At 38.0% G+C, this 21600-nt stretch overlaps 1 pseudogene; it reads left to right on the top strand.

Annotated features, from left to right (window-relative positions):
- The window catches only part of LOC102406648, a 56411-nt pseudogene extending 42378 nt beyond the window's left edge, over positions 1-14033 (top strand).
- The last annotated feature ends 7567 nt before the right edge of the window (positions 14034-21600 follow it).

The following is a 21600-nucleotide window of genomic DNA, read 5'->3' as shown; positions in this document are numbered from 1 at the left end:
CATTTCTTTTAATTCTTTTTTCTTTTTTCCTCTCTGATTCATTTATTTCTACCATTCTATCTTCTAATGCACTAATCTTATCTTCTTCCTCTGTTATTTTACTATTTGTTGCCTCCAGAGTGTTTTTGATCTCATTTATTGCATTATTAATTATATATTGACTCTTTTTTTTTTCTTCTAGGTCCTTGTTAAACCTTTCTTGCATCTTCTCAGTCCTTGTCTCCAGGCAGTTTATCTGTTATTCCATTTTGATTTCCAGATTTTGGATCAATTTCATTATCATTATTCAGAATTCTTTATCAGGTAGATTCCCTATCTCTTCCTCTTTTGTTTGGTTTGGTGGACATTTATCCTTTTCCTTTACCTGCTGGGTATTCCTCTGTCTCTTCATCTTGTTTATATTCTGAGTTTGGGGTGTCCTTTCTGTATTCTGGCAGTTTGTGGAGTTATCTTTATTGTGGAGTTTCCTCGCTGTATGTGTGTTTGTACAGGTGGCTTTGTCAAGGTTTCTTGGTTAGGGAAGCTAGTGTCAATGTTCTGTGGGTGGAGCTGGATTTCTTCTCTCTGGAGTGCAATGAAGTGTCCAGTAATGAGTTATGAGATGTCTATGATTTTGTAGTAACTTTGGGAAGCCTGTATATTGGAGCTCAGTGCTGTGTTCCTGTGTTGCTGGAGAATTTGCTTGGTATGTCTTGCTCTGGAACTTGTTGGCCCTTGTGTGGTGCTTGGTTTCAGTGTAGGTATGGAGGCATTTGATGAGCTCCTGTCAATTAATGTTCCCTGGAGTCAGGGTTTGGACTTCAGTCTCCTGCTTCCAGTTATAGGTTTTATTTTTACAGTAGTCTTAAAACTTCTCCTTCTATATAGCACCATTGATAAAACATCTAGGTTAAAGAATAAAAGTTTCTCCACCATGAGTGTCACCCAGGGAGATTCACAGTGTTACATGGAGAAGAGAAGAGGGAGGAGGCAGTTAGAGGTGACCTGAATGAGATGAGGTGGAATCAACAGAGGAGAGAGCAGGCTAGCCAGTAATCACTTCCTTATGTGCACTCCACAACTGGACCGGTCAGAGATGTTCACCGAGCTATACAGAGAAGAGAAAAGGGAGGAAGGAGACAGAGATTGCAAGGAGGATAAAAGTGGGGACTGAAAAGGAGAGAGACAGATCCAGCAAGTAATCAGTTCCCTAAGTGTTCTCCACCGTCTGGAACACACAGAAGTTTACAGAGTTGGGTAGAGTAGAGAGGGGTTAGGGAGGAAACACAGGTGACCTGGTGGAGAAAAAGGAGAGTCCAAAGGGGGAGAGAGCAGTCAAGCCAGTAATCTCACTCCCACGTAAGAAATGGGTACTGAAGATTGGGTTCTTAAAGGTACAAAATTGGTAACAAATACCTAAAAGCAAAACTTAAAAATCTAGAGTAGAGTTTGGAATTTCAAAAGTACAATGTTAAAGAAAAGAAGAAAAAGAAAGAGAGAAAAAGAAAGGAAAAAACAAAAACAAAAACAAAGTCACAAAAAATATAAAGAAAATATAGGTACAAAATTGATAACAAATACCAAAAAGCAAAAGTTAAAAATCTAGAGTAGAGTTTGGAATTTCAAAAATACAATGTTAAAGAAAAGAAGAAGAAAAAGAAAGAGGAAAAAAAGTCAAAAAATTATAAAGAAAATATAGATACAAAATTGATAACAAATACCAAAAAGCATAAATTAAAAATCTAGAGTAGAGTTTAGAATTTCAGAAATACAGTATTAAAGAAAAGAAGAAGAGAAAGAAAGAAAAGAAAGTCACAAAAATTATTAAAAAAAATATATAGGTACAAAATTGATAAGAAATACCAAAAAGCTAAAATCTAGACTAGAGTTTGGAATTTCAAAAATACAATGTTAAGGAAAAGAATTAAAAAAAAGAAAGAAAGAAAGAGAAAAAGAAAAAAACAAGGTCACAAAAATTATAAAAAATATATATGAAGTTTGCTTTTAAAAAAAATAGGTTCTTTTTTTTTTTGCAAAGTAATAGTAGGTCATAAAAGTGAAAATTAAAGGAGTAATAGAGGACTTAAAAATTAAAAAAAAATTAAAAAAAAGAAAGAAAGATCATAAAAATAGTAAAAATGTATCTAGGACTTTCTCTGGTGTTGTTGTGCGTATTGTGGGGTCAGTTCATTTTGGCTAGTTCCTTGGTCCGGCTTATATTTCTCAAGATCTATAGGCCCCTTCCTATGTATTCAGTACTAACGACAGGGTTTTAATCTATTGCCTGTCGCTTCCAAGGCGGTACCCTCTGTTATAGCTTCTTCTGTTGGCTGGTCTCTTCAGTGTCTGATTTCTGCCCTGATACAAAGGGGGCGGTGGTGGACACTTTTTTTTTTTTTTTTTAGGCTCACTTGTTCAGTCACGCTCTGGGGAGGGAGGGACGCTGCAAACAAATAACACTGGCGTGTGCTTGCAGTGCCTTAACCACACTGGCCCTGCCCCCCCTCACAGCATGTGTACCCTCCCTGCCCACACTGCTCAGGCTCTAGGTTGCTCCCCTGGGAACCATCTGCAGCCGGCCCTGGGCTGCATGCACCTCCCAGGTCCAAGCCACTCAGGTTCAGGCACTCGGGTAGTCCTCAGAGTCTCAGACTCGGTTGGGCCTGCATTTTGTGCCCTTCCCAGGTCCAAGCAGCTCAGGTGATGAGGTGTTTGGCAAGCGTGGTTGCTGCAACTTATCGCCTCTCCGCCGCTCGATTTTCTGGGTGTACAACTGGTGCAAGCGTGGTTGCTGCAACTTATCGCCTCTCCGCCGCTTGATTTTCTGGGTGTACAACTGGTGCACCTTCTCAGGCGGATGTTGATCATCCAGAAACCCAAGAAGTCTTAGTTAGCAAAGAAGCCTGCTTACAGTTTTGTAGATAATGTCTCTCTGGGGCTGCGATTGCCCTCTTCCGGCTCTGGCTGCCTGTCACCAGAGGGGGATGGTCTGCAGCCAGCTATCTCTGTTCAGTCCTTTGTTCTGTGTGTGCAGGCCTGGCAGTGTCTTAGGTTAGGGCTGGCTTTTCGCGTGGTAGTTATCCCACAGTCTGGTTTGCTACCCCAAATTAGTTCACTCAGATAGTGCTCAGGGTATTCAGGCCAGGTCCTTACCCTAAGCGATGCAGCCCACGCAGCGCCTCCCTGCCCAGCCCCTGCTTGCTAATGGCGGATGCAGGCGTCTGCGCTGCTTTTCCACTGTGGGGAGTTACCGTAGGGCTCGCAATCTGCGGGTTTTAATTGTTTATTTATTTTTTCTCCCTGTTATATTGCCCTCTGTGCTTCCAAGTCTCACCACAGACTTGGCAGTGAGAGGGGTTCCTGGTGTTTGGAAACTTCTCTCTTTCTAAGATGCCCTTCCTGGGACAGAGTTCCATCCCTCCCTCTTTTGTCTCTTTTTTTGTCTTTTATATGTTTTCCTACCTCCTTTCGAAGACAATGGGTTGCTTTTCTGGGCACCTGATGTCCTCTGCTGGCATTCAGAAGTTGTTTTGTGGAATTTACTCAGCATTTAAATGTTCTTTTGATGAATTTGTGGGGGAGAAAGTGGTCTCCCCGTCCTATTCCTCCACCATCTTAGCTCCTCCTCCCAGGGTAATGATTTCTACATCCTTAAAATTTTGGAGTCATGGACTCTGGTAGATGTTATAAATTGCTTATTGTTTGTTTGTTTAGTCACTAAGTGGTGTCTGATTGTTTGTGACCCCCTGGACTCTAGTCCACTAGGCTTCTGTGTCCATGGGAATTCCCAGCCAAGAATGCTAGAGTGGGTTGTTGCTTCCTTCACCAAGTGATCTTCCCAACCTAGGGATTCAACCTGAGTGTCCTGCACTGGCAGGTATTTGAAATATGAGGGATCTGTGGAGTCTATGTTAAGAACCCCTAGTGAAGCTGCAATTCTCATTTTTGGTTAGAACTAGAATCATCTAGGAAGGATTAAAAAAGCAAACAAACAAACAAAACAAAATGAAAGAATCACTCTAGGTAGGTTAGTCAGAATCTCTAGATAAGATATCAATATGAGCAGTTTATTTTTTTTAAGACTATCAGATGATTCTAAAGTGCATTTATAGCTGAGAAACACTAAGCTACAGAAGCATTTTTCTAACTTCATGTGCTTACAAACTACCTGAGTAGTATGATAAAACACATAATCTGATAAAATGGGTTTGGGATGGAGCCTAGAATTCTGTATTCTAACTCTCAGCTATTGATAATTCTAGTGTTTTTGGTCCATGATGAACAGTTGTTCTAAAAACAAACAAACAAACAAACAAAAAATGGCCAAGTAATCACTGACTTCATTGCAGTGAATATTTTAAATTAGTTTATCTGTATCCAAAGGCAGAGTCTCTTAAACTTGTCATATATAGGAAGGGTTTTTTTTTTTTTTTTTTTTTTTTTACTTTTATTTTACTCTTTTTTCTAGCGTCCTTATGCACATAAAGTTCAGTAAAATAAAATTTTTACTCGCTGAGTTTCTCTTCTGATGATTAGTTTTGTTGATTTCATTTATTTATGGAGATTGCTAAGAATTTGTATGGGTAGAGGAACTGATTATTAAAAAATGACCCCCTGCAGGATCCTCTTGTTAAACAGACAACTCAATCAATGTTATAAGCCAACCAGAGGTAACAGATTCAAGTAAATACTCAACTAAAAATCAAAATATACATTTTTCTCAAGTGAATATGGTAGAACAGATGTTAGTCTACGAAGCAAGTCTCAACAAATGTGAAAAGATTGAAATCATACAAAATATCAATACAAACAATACAAAAAATAATGGAATGAACCTAGAAATAGCAAAATGAAAACAGACATTTTTCACAAATATGTAGAAATTAAACAACACACTCCAAAATAACTTACCAACAATAGTCTAAAAGAAAATCATAAGAAAAAATAGAAAATGCTTTAAGATAAATTAAATGAAATCACAGCATATCACTATCATGGAATGTAATGAAAGCAGTGCTATAAGACTCTCAAGAACTACAATAAAGGAAAAGAAAGATCTCAACTCAATAAAATAGCTTTATACTTTAGGATCTAGCAAAAGGAGTGCAAACACAACCCAAAGTCAGGAGAAGAAAGGGGATAACAAATATTAGAGTGTAAATCAGTTAAATACCAAATCGAAAAAGAATCTTTGAAACCCACAGCTGGTTGAATTGATTAACAGAATAGACAAATTGTAGTTAGACTAACTTAGAAAAATCAAGAAAATATACAGACAAAAATCAGGGGAAAAAAGTGGAAATAAGACTACTAATGTGACAGAAATTGCAAAGACAATAAAAGAACATTGTGTATAATCATTTCTCAACAAATTATATAGCCTAGATGCAGTGGACAAACCGCTGCTGCTGCTGCTGCTAAGTCGCTTAAGTCGTGTCCAACTATGTGCGACCCCATAGATGGCAGCCCACCAGGCTCCCCCGTCCCTGGGATTCTCCAGGCAAGAACACTGGGGTGGGTTGCCATTTCCTTCTCCAATGCATGAAAGTGAAAAGTGAAAGGGAAGTCACTCAGTTGTGTCTGACTCTTCACGACCCCATGGACAGCAGCCCACCAGGTTCCTCCATCGATGAGATTTTCCAGGCAAGAGTGCTGGAGTGGAGTGCCATCGCCTTCTCTGGGAAAAACCCCTAGACACACACAAATTACCAGAACCAACTCAAGGAGAAATAGAAAATCTGATCTCATCTGTACAGATTATTTCAGTAATAAAAAAATAACTAAAAAACAACAAAAAGGCCAGGACAAGATGGCTTCACTGATGAATTCTGCCAAAGCTTTAAAGAAGAATCAACATTAAATTTTTGTAAACTCTCCCAAACAGTAGAAGAAGGTTGAACACTTCCTCTTCCTATGAATCCAGCATTACCTTGATAACAATGACAGATAAAGATGCACAAGAAAAATATTTACAGACCTTTATCCTTATGGACATCACCAAATGATCAACACTGAAATCAGATTGATTATATTCTTTGCAGCCAAAGATGAAGAAGCTCTATCCAGTCAGCAAAAACAAGACCAGGAGCTGACTGTGGCTCAGACCATGAACTCCTTATTGCCAAATTCAGACTTAAATTGAAGAAAGGAGGGAAAACCACTAGACCATTCAGGTATGACCTAAATCAAATCCCATATGATTATACAGTGGAAGTGAGAAATAGATTTAAGGGCCTAGATCTGATAGATAGAGTGCCTGACGAACTATGGAATGAGGTTCGTGACATTGTACAGGAGACAGAGATCAAGACCATCCCCATGGAAAAGAAATGCAAAAAAGCAAAATGGCTGTCTGGGGAGGCCTTACAAATAGCTGTGAAAAGAAGAGAAGTGAAAAGCAAAGGAGAAAAGGAAAGATATAAACATCTGAATGCAGAGTTCCAAACAATAGGAAGAAGAGATAAGAAAGCCTTCCTCAGTGATCAATGCAAAGAAATAGAGGAAAACAACAGAATGGGAAAGAGTAGAGATCTCTTCAAGAAAATCAGAGACACCAAAGGAACATATCATGCAAAGATGGGCTCGACAAAGGACAGAAATGGTATGGACCTAACAGAAGCAGAAGATATTAAGAAGAGATGGCAAGAATACACAGAAGAACTGTACAAAAAAAGATCTTCACGATCCAGATAATCACAATGGTGTGATCATTCATCTAGAGCCAGACATCCTGGAATGTGAAGTCAAGTGGGCCTTAGAAAGCATCACTAAGAGCAAAGCTAGTGGAGGTCTTGGAATTCCAGTTGAGCTATTTCAAATCCTGAAAGATGATGCTGTGAAAGTGCTGCCCTCAATATGCGAGCAAATTTGGAAAACTCAGCAGTGGCCACAGGACTGGAAAAGGTCAGTTTTCATTCCAATCCTAAAGAAAGGCAATGCCAAAGAATGTTCAAACTACCGTACAATTGCACTCATCTCACACGCTAGTAAAGTAATGCTCAAAATTCTCCAAGCCAGGCTTCAGCAATATGTGAACCGTGAACTTCCAGATGTTCAAGCTGGTTTTAGAAAAGGCAGAGGAACCAGAGATCAAATTGCCAACATCCGCTGGATCATGGAAAAAGCAAGAGAGTTCGAGAAAAACATCTATTTCTGCTTTATTGACTATGCCAAAGCCTTTGACTGTGTGGATCACAATAAAGTGTGGAAAATTCTGAAAGAGATGGGAATACCAGACCACCTGATCTGCCTCTTGAGAAATTTGTATGTAGGTCAGGAAGCAACAGTTAGAACTGGATATGGAACAACACACTGGTTCCAATAGGAAAAGGAGTTCGTCAACGCTGTGTATTGTCACCCTGCTTATTTAACTTATATACATAGTACATCATGAGAAACGCTGGGCAGGAAGAAGCACAAGCTGGAATCAAGATTGCCGGGAGAAATATCAATAACCTCAGATATGCAGATGACACCACCCTTATAGCAGAAAGTGAAGAAGAACTAAAGAGTCTTTTGATGAGTGTGAAAGAGGAGAGTGAAAAAGTTGGCTTAAAGCTCAACATTCAGAAAACGAAGATCATGGCATCCAGTCCCATCACTTCATGGGAAATAGATGGGGAAACAGTGGAAACAGTGTCAGACTTTATTTTGGGGGGCTCTAAAATCACTACAGATGGTGACTGCAGCCATGAAATTAAGACGCTTACTCCTTGGAAGCAAAGTTATGACCAACCTAGACAGCATATTCAAAAGCAAAGACATTACTTTGCCAATAAAGTCCGTGTTGTCAAGGCTATGGTTTTTCCTGTGGTCATGTATGGATGTGAGAGTTGCACTGTGAAGAAGGCTGAGCGCTGAAGAATTGGTGCTTTTGAACTGTGGTGTTGGAGAAGACTCTTGAGAGTCCCTTGGACTGCACGGAGATCCCACCGGTCCATTCTGAGGGAGATCAGCCCTGGGATTTCTTTGGCAGGAATGATGCTAAAGCTGAAACTCCAGTACTTTGGCCACCTCATGTGAAGTGTTGACTCATTGAATAGACTCTGATTCTGGGAGGGATTGGGGGAAAGAGGAGAAGGGGACGACAGAGGATGAGATGACTGGATGGCATCACTGACTCGATGGACGTGAGTCTGAGTGAACTCCGGGAGTTGGTGATGGACAGGGAGGCCTGGCGTGCTGCAATTCATGGTGTCACAAAGAGTCGAACACAACTGAGCAACTGATCCGATCTGATCTGATCTGATCCTTTTTGAATATAGATGTAAAAATTCTCAACAAAATGCTATCAAACTGCATCCATTTCCTCTGCCACAATTCTGGGTCTAGGAGTTGTCTTCTCTATACAAAAGTAACTTCACAGTTTCAAAACTAGTTTCTCTGCATCTATTACTGCCATCTTCAAAACACTCCTCAGTGTAGCCAAAAGGTATATCTGTTCAAGTTACTCCCATGAATAAAATTCTCCAAGAACTTTCCATTTTAAGATAAAGTACAAAATTCTTATTTTAATAAATATCTAGTCCATGTATGATATAGTCCCCATTGACCAGACTTCTATGGAATCATTTTTTTCCTTCCTTTCCACTCCTCTTTATTCCCTCTCAAAAGCACTTTCTGCTGATGCTTGTTCAAATATGCTAGGTTTTACATACTGTAAGACCAATTCTTAGGCAGAGTTTCCTGCCAAGCAAACTGAACTTACAAGCAAAACGAACTCTAACTTTACTGGCCCCCTCTCAGCCTTAAATATTTATTGTTAATACTTAAAGAGCCCAGCCCTGTGAGGAAGGAAGGGTAAATACTAGCTTCTCTCTTGAATAAACCCTAGAATCCACTCTATTTCACTTGTTATACAACAAACAAATATATTTTTTAAACAAATATTCAGCAGCTAAGAGGGAGATGACTTGAAAGTGCAATAAAATTACTTTTACTTTTACTTTGTAAAAATCTATGAGCAATTTACTAAATTAGTCAACATCAATAGTTTTTGCTGTGCATCTATTTTTTGCCAGAATAATAACCATCACTCTTTGAGGGACTACTGTTACCAGCCACTCTGCTCAATAGTTTATATGGATTTTTCCAGTTAATACTTTCAAATGAGGTAAATATTATCATTCCCATATTATAACTGGCAGGCAAGGAACTTTACAAAACACATGGTGGAAACAGAACTCAAATTCTGATAGTAGGTCTTTTATCAAGTCTTTTCTTGTCTTCCCAATTGAGTAAATTCCCTCTCTGTATATGGATGATTATATTATGATGAAACTGAACTATCTCAGCTCTTTTAATAATGTCAATATCCTTATAATAGTGTTCACTTCCCTATATCCTCCCACTATCACTATACCAAGAGAATGATGTCCACCTATGTTGATCCTTAGGATAGGTACTGTGTTTTGAGAGTGAATCTTGCAAAATATTTCAATAAAATGTGTATTTCTATATGAATGCAGATTTCATATATGGAACATCAATTTGCTGTTCTGTAGACAACCAAAACTCAACAAGTTTAACAAGTTTAAAAAGTTGCTCTAAAAAGACTCAACAAATTCTCAGCCAAGAGGAGTACCTTTGTCTCAAATTTTCCATTTTCTTATAATCAAATAGAGTGAGGCAAATATATCTTCTACTTGTCCTTTCTGTTCTTCTTCTTCAGTGTGTATATGATGTCTCTCTTAATCAGTTTTGAAAAATATATTCTGGAATAGATACCAATTATGATATTAATTTAAAATTGTACCCAAGTATCATTGCACCAAGTATCATGGCACAGTTGGTAAAGAATCCACCTGCCAATGCAGGAGACACAAGAGACATGGCTTTGATCCCTGGGTAAGGAAGATCCCCTGGAGTAGGAAGTGGCAACCCACTCCAGTAGTCTTGACTGGAAAATTCCATGGACAGAGGAGCCTGGTGAGTTACAGTCCAAGGGTTTGAATAGAGTCTGACATGACTGAGCATACACAAACCATTGTTATTATTTGCATCCATATATTTAATTTGTGCCATATATTTAGAATTCAAATTCCCCTCACTTAACATACATATTTGAGCATAATGTTATTAACAACTGGATCTTTAAATTAAAATAAAAGTCATTGTGTTACTATTAAGAACATGTATTCAGAGGGCTGATCTTTTTATTCCCCATAATGGATTTTAATAAATAAACGGCTTCTTTTTTGGCCTCTCTTTATGAACACATTCAGAATTCACTACTTATCCTGTGATTTAGTCATATATTCTAAAATAAAGTACTTCATTATTTCTGATATATTAAGGATTGCTGCTACTGCTGCTGCTGCTAAGTCGCATCAGTCATGTCCAACTCCGTGCGACCCCATAGACAGCACCCAACAGGCTCCTCCGTCCCTGGGATTCTCTGGGCAAGAATACTGGAGTGGGTTGCCATTTCTTTCTCCATATTAGGGATTAAGCTGCATTTAATAATGATTGATTATGAAATTTTTTCTTCTTTCAAAAATATTGATCAGTACAGATATTTTTCACTCTACATGTCTGAGATTCCCTTGGTACATTAATTCATTAATGACTCCTCCTAAAGGTAATAGCAAAATAAATCATCTGGCACTGAGAAAGACATTTTATATTAGTACTTATACTTCATTTTCATTATTTATCTCAGTATTTATGAAAGTTTCATACTTTCATGCACTTAATTGCTTTGTTGGTATAATTTATATATTCAATAAACATTATTATCAATTAAATGTTCAGATGAAGAAGAGAGTAAAAATTGATGTAGAAAAGTTCAACATAGTAGTAAGTGATTTTAGTATTTTTCTAATTGCATAGAACATTAAACTTCATTAAAAAGGAATTTGGAGCATATTTTTGAACTTGAATTTCTCACTCCTCAAATATCCCAAATGAAGTATTTTTAACTGATTAGGTTATAGGCATTCAACAACTAAAATAATTCAAGTACTATTAAATTGCTAGTTTGAAAAAACAGAAGAGACTCAAAGTTAAAATCAGATACAAATAAAAAGATTCAACTTAAAAAATTCATATAACTAATTTATAAACCAGGACATTGATGCACAGGTATAAATGTAATGGAGGTGTTCTTCAAATATGAACACTTAACAAAATGTTTTTGCATTGCCACTAAAGTTTTTGAAAGGACCTGACATTTTTGTAGGGGTTTTCAATGATTAGGTCTCTTTTACTTTATCTAAATCTAGTAATTTTCATATGGCAGGATTCTAGACAATTCTTATCCACTGTAACAAAGAATAATGATCTTACAAATTCAGTCATGCATCTGTAGCTGCATTCACCAATTTATTAAATAAACATTTATTGAGCAACTCCTGTGTCATACTTTTAAGTATAACTGGATATATGAAAAAAATAGTGACACGGTCTCTCCTTTTGTGATTTATTTAAGGCTGTATAAATTTAAATGTATTTCATATATCTTAGGGATAGCTCTGTTATAGAAACCAACAAATAGCATAGGATGACCATTAAGTCACTAATTTTCAATTTGTCCCACAAAACCTTTTTATAGAAAGTACAACAGAAGTAATTCTAACTCATCTTAAGTTCAACCTCTCTTTCTCTGGCAATAAGCCTGAGGAGCTATGAGACTGTTAAGAGTCAGAAACTGAAAAAGAATAAGAGGAAAAAGTAAAGGATTTGGATAATATAAGAACAAGATAACTCAATCTTAGAAACTTAACTTGAAATAAAGAATTCAGTATTTTAAACAAATAAGAAAAAAAAAATTATTAAACATTTAGTACCAGCTACATTTCAAGCACCTCCTTTATATATATTATTTTAAAACTTATAACTATATCAAATAAAATATTATCACACTTGTTTTATTGTGAGAAACATTAAGCTTAGAAAGATTAAACTATGACAAAACAAAAAATCTATACCTTTTTCTGATTCCAAATCCTAATATACAACCTCTAAAATATTTATCTAGTCTTCAATAAAATAATACATACACCACCCCTTCTCAAGAAATGTATGTGTGAGATAAAGAATTTATACCTTTTAATTTTATTATCATGAACCATATACAATTTCTTGCACATCAAACACTTAAAACAAGCAAAAGAGTTAATAACTGATGGTAAAAATCTAACAGTTTCTCCATTTTTAAATGTAATTGATTTGACTGAATTTTATATCATTTAATTTTTAACAACGAATGTGTTTAATAACTGGTTTGCAAAAGTCTTGAAAATTTAGCAGTTGGCTTTTATGAGTGCATATGACATGGTTCTGCATGTGGCTATGACATTCAGTTCAGTCAGTTCAGTTACTCAGTCGTGTCTGACTGTTTGCAACCCCATGAATCGCAGCACGCCAGGCCTCCCTGTCCATCACCATCTCCCTGAGTTTACTCAAACTCATGTCCATCGAGTTGGTGATGCCATTCAGCCATCTCATACTCTATCAACCCCTTCTCCTCATGCCCCCAATCCCTTCCAGCATCAGGGTCTTTTCCAATGAGTCAACTCTTCGCATGAAGTGACCAATGTATTGGGGTTTCAGCTTCAGCATTAGTCCTTCGAATAAACACCCAGGACTGATCTCCTTCAGAATGGATTGGTTGGATCTCCTTGCAGTCCAAGGGACTCTCAAGAGTCTTCTCCAACACCACAGTGAAAAGGCATCAATTCTTTGGCGCTCAGCTTTCTTCATAGTTCAACTTTCACATCCATACATGACCACTGGAAAAACCATAGCCTTGACTAGATGGACCTTTGTTGGCAAAGTAATGTCTCTGCTTTTGAATATACTATCTAGTTTTGTCCTAACTTTCCTTCCAAGGAGTAAGCATCTTTTAATTTCATGGCTGCAATCACCATGTGCTTTTGGAACCCCCGAAAAAATATAGTCTGACACTGTTTCCATTGTTTCCCCATCTATTTCTCATGAAGTGATGGGAACGGATGCCATGATCTTAGTTTTCTGAATGTTGAGTTTTAAGCCAACTTTTTCACTCTCCACTTTCACTTTCATCAAAAGGCTTTTTAGTTAGCAGATCCTTAACTGGCTTTCTTCCCTTCCACATCTCATTTTCCCACTTTCTCACTGTGCTTCCTAAAAACATATCCCATATAAACTGCTGCTATTGCTGCTGCTAAGTCACTTCAGTCGTGTCCGACTCTGTGTGACCCCATAGACGGCAGCTCACCAGGCTCCCCTGTCCCTGGAATGCTCCAGGCAAGAATACTGGAGTGGGTTGCCATTTCCTTCTCCAATGCATGAAAGTGAAAAATGAAAGTGAAGTCACTCAGTCGTGTCCAACTCCTAGCAACCCCATGGTCTGCAGCCTACCAGGCTCCTCTGTCCATGGGATTTTCCAAGCAAGAGTACTGGAGTGGTGTGCCATTGCCTTCTCCACCCATATAAACTATATGTGCCTAAATCTTGGCTTTAGTGTCTACTTTAGGGTTATGCATCCAGACCCTCTGCTACAAGAAAACCTCCACCAAAATACAGCTCACGCTGATTCCTATAACTTTAGGTATAATCCTAAATTCTTATTATGATGTGAAGTTTAATTTCCTTGTAACGGTGTTTGCTGCTCTTGGTATTTTAGTTACAACCCTTTATCAAGTGTGGGTAGGAGCCAAACAGCATGAATTGCAAGTAAACTCGATGCAGCTGCTGTACTACCAGGCCCCCATGTCATCTGCCATGTTGCTGGTCACTGTGCCCTTCTTTAAGCCAGTGTTTGCAGAAGGAGGAATATTTGGTTCCTGGTCAGTCTCTGCTTTGCTGATGGTCCTGCTGTCTGGAGTAATAGCTTTCATGGTGAACTTGTCGATTTATTGGATCATTGGAAACACTTCACCAGTCACCTATAACATATTTGGACACTTCAAGTTCTGCATTACTTTATTTGGAGATATGTTTTATTCAAGGATCCATTGTCAATTAATCAGGGTCTTGGCATGTTATGTACATTATTTGGCATTCTTGTCTATACTCATTTTAAACTCAGTGAACAAGAAGTAAGTAAGAGTAAATTGGTGCAACGTCCTTAATTATGTTTTTGTAGAGAAAAAGTTGCCTGAAGACAACAAAAAAACTATTAGGTGGGCAAGTTACTTTCAAGGAAGAGATGAAAATTATGTTGCAAAATTCATTAAGTGATCATTTACAAAAAAGCCATGCAAAAGAAATTTTATTCATAAATATGGCTTACTTGGGAATTTTCTGATGGTCCAGCAGTTGAGATGCCATAATTTCGCTGCCAAGGGTGCAGGCTCAGTCCCTGGTCAGGAAGCTAAGATCCCACAAGCTGTGTGGCATGACCAAATAATAATAATAATAAAATTAATTAAAAAGTAAAATAAATAGAACTTTCTCTTTTACAGTACCTTGTAAGAAAAACTTTATCCTCTAGAGCATGGCTCATGCTTCTTTTCAAAGGTTATTTTATGAAGTATATAAGATGGCTTGGTTATATCAAATGAAGTACATGAAATTAAAGTTTTATAATGGTGACAAAGAAATTCAGATCACCGTACCACAAATGTGTAATGGCTTTTAAGGAAGGACACGCAGGATTCCTCGACTTGCTCATAGCTGGTCCCCAATATGAGTTCTGTTATTGGAGAAGGCAGTGGCACCCACTCCAGTACTCTTGCCTGGAAAATCCCATGGACGGAGGAGCCTGGTAGGCTGCAGTCCATGCGGTCGCTAAGAGTTGGACACAACTAGGCAACTTCACTTTCACTTTTCACTTTCATGCATTGGAGAAGGAAATGGCAACCCACTCCAGTGTTCTTTCCTGGAGAATCCCAGGGACGGGGGAGCCTGGTGGGCTTCCGTCTATGGGGTCACACAGAGTCGGACACGACTGAAGTGACTTAGCATAAACTGAACAGAGTCCAAGAAATCTTTAGCACATACCCAAATTTTAGACTTTTCTGTATGAAAATTACCTGAGAGGCAGCTATTCTATTGTGCCATAAGAAATAAAGGCTTCCCAGGTGGCACTAGGGAACCCACCTGCCAATGCAGGAGCCATAAGAAAAGCAGGTTGGATCCCTGAGTCAGGAAGATCCCTGGAGAAGGGCATGGTAACCCACTCCAGTATTCTTGGGTGGAGAATCCCATGACTTTACAGATGAAGTCTGGCAGCCTACAATCCATGGGGTTCCAGAGTCATACATGACTAAAGTGACTTAGAACAACAAGAAATATGATAGTATTAATATTAATAGCTAATATTTATAAGAGCAAGTACTCTGTGCCAAGCACTGAGCCAAACTTTTGATATAGATTTGGTCCTCAGACAAACTATATGAGATAAGTACTATTTTTACTCCTGTTTACAGTTGAGAAAACTAAGACTTAGAGTCATGAAATTATGTGTCCAAAGTTATGAAGTTAGCAAGTGGCTAACTCCATTCTGGCTATTTAGCTCTGACAGGTAGAAGAACAGAAGGTGTGGCATTAGTAAAGACAATACTATTTATTTATGGATTGGGAAGAAAGTGATTTTAGGATTTTAACTTTCCTCAGTGAACAAATATATCAACTAGGTTTGAGCATAGTTTATATACATAGCATTTATCTATGCTCTGTGGTAGAAAGCATAAAGTTATCACATGCTGTGCAGGATAAAGTTAACTAATGACAAAGAAAAGTAAAGGATTCTCCTAGCAATTGGGAATTAGTGTAAAAATATGTCAAAATTTTAATAGGTAAAGGAAGCAAAATGTAGATAGTATGTAGAGGTGCAGTCAGAACAAAGCAATCAAGACCAAAAGAAAATTGAAATATTCATTCAAACAGTGGTTCGAGACTCAGAGCTGGACCACTTAGCATGCTATTTTAATGAGGAAAATAAAAATGTTTGCACTCTTCAACTAAGTAAAAAGCAGATTTAGTCTTGAAATATATTATTTTCCTATTTTAATTCTTGCTAGAACAGCATTGAAAATACACCATTTTTATGTACTATTAATAAGAAAAAATAAAAAAAAACATTTTAAATATGATGCAACTAAAGTGTCATCAATAACAAAACATATATAGATTGTTAGAGATGTTAAAGTATAAAAAGTGTTTTTATAAATAATGGGATATGGAATCTGAACATCTTAAAAGTCTTTGGTTACCCTCATCACTCATATTCAACATTTTGCTGAAACTCTTAGCTAATGCAATAAGATCAACAAAAAAAATTAATGGTGTAAAGATAGGTGTAAAGTAATGCTCAAAATTCTCCACACAGGCTTCAGCAATACGTGAATCGTGAGCTTCCAGATATTCAAGTTGGTTTTAGAAAATGCAGAGGAACCAGAGATCAAATTGCCAACATCTGCTGGATCATCGAAAAAGCAAGAGAGTTCCAGAAAAAAACGTCTATTTCTTCTTTATTGACTATGCCAAAGCCTTTGACTGTGTGGATCACAATAAACTATGGAAAATTCTGAAAAAGATGGGAATACCAGACCACTTGAACTGCCTCTTGAGAAACCTGTATGCAGGTCAGGAAGCAACAGCTAGAACTGGACATGGAACAAAAGACTGGTTCCAAATAGGAAAAGGAGTATGTCAAGGCTGTATATTGTCACCCTGCTTATTTAACTTATATTCAGAGTACTCCAGTATTCTGCCCTGGAGAATTCCAAGGACTATACAGTCCATGGGTTGCAAAGAGTCAGATATGACTTAGTGACTTTCACTTTACTTCCTACTTATTATTATTATTTTTTTTTAATGGGCAAAAGATCTGAATGGACCTTCAGGAATGCTCAGTTCAGTTCAGTTCAGTTGCTTAGTCATGTCCGACTCTTTGCGACCCCATGAATCACAGCACGCCAGGCCTCCCTGTCCATCATCAACTCCCAGAGTTCACTCAGACTCACGTCCATTGAGTCAGTGATGCCATCCAGCCATCTTATCCTCTGTCGTCCCTTTCTCCTCCTGCCCCCAATCCCTCCCAGCATCAGAGTCTTTTCCAATGAGTCAACTCTTCGCATGAGGTGGCCAAAGTACTGGAGTTTCAGCTTTAGCATCATTCCTTCCAAAGAAATCCCAGGGCTGATCTCCTTCGGAATGGACTGGTTGGATCTCCTTGCAGTCCAAGGGACTCTCTTCTTCAACACCACTGTTCAAAAGCATCAATTCTTTGGCACTCATCTTTCTTCACAGTCCAACTCTCACATCCATACATGACCACTGGAAAAACCATAGCCTTGCCTAGAGGGACTATTGTTGGTAAAGTAATGTCTTTGCTTTTTAATATGCTATCTAGGTTGGTCATAACTTTTCTTCCAAGGAGTAAGCATCTTTTAATTTCATTACTGCAGCTGAATCAGATTATGGTCTACCAATAATTTATTCCCTATAGTGATATTAGAAACAGGATAAGCCTTCTCTTAAAACTAGATACCATAATGATAATTCAAGTTTGGGTTAGTTAATTCTTAATAGTGTGCCCTTTCTTTCCATTTCTCCTTTCATTTTTCAAATATATTTAAGATGATTAAAATTCAGCTGAGAAGAATAAAAATATAAGTAGAACATTTTTAAAACTAAATCATTTAGATACTCAAACATGACTGAAGAAAGTAATTGTATGCATGAATCTGCTTTCTTCTAATGCCTTTTTACAAAGTTTTCAAAACAAAACAACACAACACAACCCTGAAATTGGTTTCTGAAGGCAGTAAAGTGAGTAACATTTATCCAGTGACAAAGAAAATAGTTTTCTGAAAATTTTTGAACCCATTTTTCTAAATAATTTTAGTGGTCTGCTTTGTTATTGTTATATTGTTTTGCTATCTCTGGGTAGAGGAAAGTTATAGCATTCTAAACCCTAGAATTGCATCAGTTTCGAAGATGAAATATCGTTGTGAAAGAATGTTTTAAAGATATCTTTTGATTATGTGATACTGAAGGGAGAAATCAACAAACAATGCATTAAACAACTGAATCTTCAACAAAGCTGTTTTGCAAATGAACGATTATAATACGCTCTATTTTTTAGCTGCTGCTGCTGCAGCTAATTCACTTCAGTCGTGTCCGACTCTGTGCGACCCCCATAGACGGCAGCCCACCAGGATCCCCCATCCCTAGGGTTCTCCAGGCAAGAACACTGGAGTGGGTTGCCATTTCCTTCTCCAATGCATGAAGGTGAAAAGTGAAAGTGAAGACGCTCAGTCGTGTCTGACTCTTAGCGACTCCATGGACTGCAGCCCACCAAGCCTTCTCCGTCCATGGGATTTTCCAGCCAAGAGGACTGGAGTGGGGTGCCATTGCTTTCTTCTAATCAGGTATATTACAAGAAAAACCTTCCGTAATAGAAACTCTACAACTTTTAAGTAAAAGTGAAATTAGTCAGTAGCTCTGTCATGTCCGACTCTTGGTTATCCCATGGACTGTAGGCCGCCAGGCTGTTCTGTCCATGGAATTCTCCAGGCAAGAATACTGAATGAATTACCACCACATTCTCCAGGGATTCTTCCCAATCCACAGATAGAATCCATCTCCCGCACTGCAGGCTGATTCTTTACCATTTGAGCCTCCTGGGAAGACCACTCTATGTAAATAATAGTAAAATTTTATATAGATACACTGTATATACATATTATATATATTTGTATCTCTTAAACAAAAGCATTCATTAACCTGGAGGTACAGTGTTAAAATTGTACCTGAAGGTACAGAGAGATATTTATTTGCTACATGAGAGAATCTATTCATAAATTTTCATATTTTCTTATATCTTTGATCACATTAACTAATTAATGATATTTTTACCATGTCACATAATTTCAGAAAGATTATTAACTCATCTAAATCATAAAATATCAGAATCTGAAAAAAAAGTATTTGATGGGACCTAAAGAATGTCTATGTTAACTTCTAATTAAACTTACAGTTTAGCATATCTCTACTGGTTTCATTTTATAACCAGAAATCCATGGCACTGCAATCGCCTCATTCCATATTTACTTACTTCCAATTATGAATTTTCTTTTACACTGATGCAAACAAACTATGTGCCTTTAAGATTTGGCCTATTGGTCCTACTGATGCATTTCAGAATGAATTGAAATAAGTTAAGTCTATCATTAACTCAGTGATGAATATTTGACTACCATTATATCTTTTATGTTTCTCTAACCTTCAAGAATTATTTTCCCCCAAAGTTTTTGGGAAGATCACTTCGAGAAGGAAATGGCAACCCAGTCCAGTATTCTTGCCTTGAAAATCCCATGGAAGGAGGATCCTGGCTGGCAACAGTCCATGGGTCACAAAGAGTCGGACATGACTGAATAACTTCACTTTCACTTTCAAAGTTTCTCTTGCATATAATTTATTCAAAATATGAATATAGATGTACACAGACGATAAGAATCAGGTGAACAGTGATAATGGCAAAACAAAGATATAAAAAATATATCAACATGGGAAACTTGATAGAGGCTTATGTAAATTTCAAAATTAGAGCTAGATATTGGCTTCTGCTGGATCATAGAAAAAGTAAGAGAGTTCCAGAAAAACATCTATTTCTGTTTTATTGACTATGCCAAAGCCTTTGACTGTGTGGATCACAATAAACTGTGGAAAATTCTGAAAGAGATGGGAATACTAGACCACGTGACCTGCCTCTTGAGAAACCTATATGCAGGTCAGGAAGCAACAGCTAGACTGGACATGGAACAACAGACTGGTTCCAAATACGAAAAGGAATATGTCAAGGCTGTATATTGTCGCTCTGTTTATTTAACTTATATGCAGAATACATCATGAGAAAGGCTGGGCTGGAGGAAGCACAAGCTGGAATCAAGATTGCCAGGAGAAATATCAATAACCTCAGATATGCAGATGACACCACCCTTATGTCAGAAAGTGAAGAACTAAAAAGCCTCTTGATGAAAGTGGAAGAGGAGAGTGAAAAATTTGGCTTAAAGCTCAACATTCAGAAAACGAAGATCATGGCATCCGGTCCCATCACTTCATTGGAAATAGATGGGGAAACAGTGGAAACAGTGTCAGACTTTATTTTTCTGGGATCCAAAATCACCATTAGATGGTAGATGGTGATGGTGATTTTTCATGGTAGAAGTAGATGGTGACTGCAGCCAGGAAATTAAAAGATGCTTACTCCTTGGAAGGAAAGTTATGACTGACCTAGAGAGCACATTAAAAAGCAGAGATATTACTGTGCCAACAAATCTCCGTCTAGTCATGGCTATGGGTTTTCCAGTAGTCATGCATGGATGTGAGAGTTGGACTGTGAAGAAAGCTGAGTGCCAAAGAATTGATGCTTTTGAACTGTGGTGTTGGAGAAGACTCTTGAGAGTCCCTTGGACTGCAAGGAGATCCAACCAGTCCATTCTGAAGGAGATCAGTCCTGGGTAGTCAATGGAAAGACTGATGCTGAGGCTGAAACTCCAGTACTTTGACCACCTCATGTGAAGAGTTGACTCATTGGAAAAGACCCTGATGCTGGGAGGGATTGGGGGCAGGAGGAGAAGGGGATGACAGAGGATGAGATGTCTGGATGATATCACTGACTCGATGCACATGAGTTTGAGTAAACTCCGGGAATTGGTGATGGACAGGGAGGCCTGGCATGCTGTGATTCATGCACAGGCAGAGAGTTGGACAGGACTGAGAGACTGAACTGAACTGATTGGTTTCATGATTGTACTATTGGTAGGATACACTTAATAGCATCTGCATTAAAAATTTGGTATGTGTTTACAGCATAATTTAAAAATTAACAAAGCTAATTCTAATTGAAGTTTAGGAGAGTGATGATAAACTAATATATATACCAAAATCAAAACTGGGGTATTTGGAATAAATGAGATAATTTAACTGTGTTTAATTCTCAATTCTTACCACTCACAAATATACGTCTTGACCTTATGGTGAGAAAACCTGGAGTCTGCTCTCATTTCACTTTCCCAACTTCCACTTTTCTCTACAATAACTCTAAGTTCACTTCAGTTCTGTCGCTCAATCATGTACGACTCTTTGCAACCCCATGAACCACAGCATGTCAGGCCTCTCTGTCCATCACCAAGTCCAAGAGAATACTCAAACCCATGTCCATTGAGTCGGTGATGCCATCCAACCACCTCATCCTCTGTCGTCCCCTTCTCCTCCTGCCCTCGATCATTCCCAGCATCAGGGTCTTCTCAAATTAGTCAGCTCATCATATCAGGTGGCCAAAATATTGTAGTTTCAGTTTCAACATCAGTCCTTCCAATGAACACCCAGGACTGATCTCCTTTAGAATGGACTGGTTGGATCTCCTTGCAATCCAAGGGACTCTCAAGAGTCTTCTCCAACACCACAGTTCAAAAGCATCAATTCTTCAGTGCTAAGCTTTCTTCACAGTCCAACTCTCACATCCATGCATGACTACTGGAAAAACCATAGTCTTGACTAGAAGGACCTTTGTTGACAAAGTAATGTCTCTGCTTTTTAATATGCTAAGTTGGTCATAACTTTCCTTCCAAGGAGTAAGCATCTTTTAATTTCATGGCTACAGTCACCATCTGCAGTGATTTGGAGCCCAGAAAAATAAAGTCAGCCACTGTTTCCACTGTTTCCCCATCTATTTCCCATGAAGTG

Source organism: Bubalus bubalis, chromosome 23, assembly GCF_019923935.1.
Source record: "Bubalus bubalis isolate 160015118507 breed Murrah chromosome 23, NDDB_SH_1, whole genome shotgun sequence".
In the NCBI taxonomy this organism is placed as follows: Eukaryota; Metazoa; Chordata; class Mammalia; order Artiodactyla; family Bovidae; genus Bubalus; species Bubalus bubalis.
The sequence above is the reverse complement of the archived record's forward strand: the minus strand, read 5'-3'. Positions and strand labels throughout refer to the sequence as shown.